The sequence below is a fragment of the Babylonia areolata genome, chromosome 24 (assembly GCF_041734735.1).
Source record: "Babylonia areolata isolate BAREFJ2019XMU chromosome 24, ASM4173473v1, whole genome shotgun sequence".
NCBI classification, from domain to species: Eukaryota; Metazoa; Mollusca; class Gastropoda; order Neogastropoda; family Buccinidae; genus Babylonia; species Babylonia areolata.
The window spans coordinates 18,564,027-18,566,526 of record NC_134899.1 but is presented as its reverse complement, the minus strand read 5'-3'; the positions used below and the strand labels follow the sequence as shown (position 1 = coordinate 18,566,526).

The window sequence follows — 2,500 nt, the reverse complement described above, 5'->3', positions numbered from 1 at the left end:
CCGACAGACCGACCAAGACAGAGCGTCACACACAGACACAAAAAGATGGCAAAGCAATAAAAAGAAGATCATAAACATGTTTCACCCATCCTCCTCCACCTCCTCCTCCTACTCCTCCCCCCAAAATTACTCATCATCATCCTGCTCCCATTCCTTACCTAACGGAACCCCCCCCCCCATCTCCACCCCATACACGCGCGCACACCCACCATTCTACCCCGCACCCTCCGCCCCATCTGATAATCTTAAGAAAGGGGGAAAAAGGGAAAAAGAAAAGAAGAAAGAAAAAGAAGACATGAAGAACAACAGCAAGAGGCAGACTGGGGCATCCTTGTACAGAACAGAACAGAATAGAATAGAGTATGTCTTTATTACCAAGTGCACCGGGGTCACAAGGAATATTGGGGGGGGAATAGTACTTGAAAAGGTACAACATAAATCGAAAATCATACACAAACACAAATGCAGTAGAATTATGGATGCAAACATGTGCATATCAGTATAAGAACTCACACATGCAAAATCACACACACACACACACACACACACACACACACACACACACACACACACACACTACACACAACTACACACACACGTGCGCGCGTGCACACACACACACACACAGGGCAAAGTATATAAGCAGCTGGCAAGGAGGTAGTTTGGCATGCCATGCCAGCAGGCCCAATCAGTCCCCCTTCAAGTCAAACGGATCATGATATGAGGCGTTCCACCGTGTATGAAATCTGCTGTTCGCTGTTCGCTGAAGGCACATCTGGATATCGTCCTCCTCATCCTCATCATCATCCGTAGCGTCTTTATCATCTTCTTCATCATAGTGTTATGTTCACGACTACAACAAACCATCTCTCCCTCCGCCCTTACACCGTCACCTACCCCAGAAAAGAAAAGAAAAAAATAATAATAATAAAAAAATAAAATAAAATGTGCACACTTCTGTGCCAATTTAAGTTCATGGCCCTGGAAAGCTTGCGTGAACAATTAAATGCCAGGGTTTTTTTTTTTGTTTTTTTTTTGGTTTGTTTGTTTGTTTGTTTTTCCCTTTGGAATATTTTTAATGGAGGGGAAAATAGGAGGGAACACCAGGAGGGCGGTGGTGGTTCGGGGTGGGGGGAGGGGGGGGGGGGGGGGGGGGGGAGGGGGTGTAGGGTAGGGGAGGAGAAGTGTCAGAGATTTAAACGATGTGAGTGTGTGTGTGTGTGTGTGCGTGTGTGTGTGTGTGTGTGTGTGTGTGTGTGTGTGTGTGTGTGTGAATGGATGTGTGTGGGGTGTATGTGTAGTGTATGTGTAGATGTGTGTGTGTGTGTGTGTGTGTGTGTGTGTGTGTGTGTGTGTGTGTGTGTGTGTGTGTGTGTGTGTGTGTGTGTGTGTGTGTGCGTGGGTAAGATGGTGGGTTGGTGTGCGGCATGGGGGAGGGGGGATCAGGTGGGAGGGGTGTGTGTGTGTGTGTTTGGGGGGGGGGGTGGTGTCTGCGTGACTGGCTGTTTACAAACACATGTCGGCACAATCGTTATGGATAACAATTGATTCTGTGTCAGTGCCTCTCACGCCGTACTCCCCGTTTTGTCTATTTGTCTCTTGTCTTTTTTTCTCGACGCTGTGTTATACTCGTACATTATACATGTATTAAGTATTCAGTATAACTACATTTATATGCGTACATGTTTGTGTGTCTCTTAGAACAACGGCAGATGTGTAAGTCGGCCAAAGTGCTAATATCTTCACCGTTGGAAAATAAAGATTCATTCATTCATTCATTCATTCTTCTTTTTGTTTCTTTTTTCTTTTTCAAGACTCCCCTTCCTTCTGTCTCTCCATCTCCGTCTGTCTGCCTCTGTCCTTTTCTCTTTATCTCTCTGTCTCTCTCTCTCCCTCTCTCTCTCTCTCTGTCTCTCTCTCCCTCTCTCTCTCTTTCTTGGCACAAAGCATTCCAGCAAAGGCGCATTGCAATTTCTCGACATAATGAATCTAATTTGATATATAGAGATATTTACAGTTCCTGTAAACGTTGCTACACACTCAGCAAGGCAGTTAAGTCATACTCAATTACGGAGGAGAAGGAGCGGAGAAACACGGAGGGGGAGGGGGGGGGTGTAAGGGGCAGGGGGGGGGGGAAGGGGTAGGGGCGGCTGGGGTTATGGCTTAAATGTGAGTGAACAATCTGGATCTGAGTTTCCTTTCTCGTTGTTTGTGTCTCTGTGTCTGTCTGTCTGTCTGTCTGTCTGTCTGTCTGTCAGTCAGTCGGTCTGTCTGTCTGTCTGTCTGTCTGTCTCTCTCTCTCTCTCTCTCTCTCTCTCTCTCAGTCAGTCAGTCAGTCTGTCTGTCTGTCTGTCTGTCAGTCAGTCGGTCAGTCTGTCTGTCTGTCTGTCTGTGTCTGTATGTCTGTCTCTCTTTCAGTCAGTCAGTCAGTCTGTCTGTCTGTCTGTCTGTCTGTCTCTCTCTCTGTCAGTCAGTCAGTCAGTCACTTTGTCTGTCTGTC

At 46.8% G+C, this 2,500-nt stretch overlaps 1 protein-coding gene across 1 annotated transcript in view; it reads right to left on the bottom strand.

The window, feature by feature from the left end:
• The window catches only part of LOC143298574 (extracellular matrix protein 3-like), a 304,988-nt gene that overhangs the window by 159,546 nt on the left and 142,942 nt on the right, over window positions 1-2,500 (bottom strand). The gene's annotated exons all lie outside the window — the stretch shown is intronic.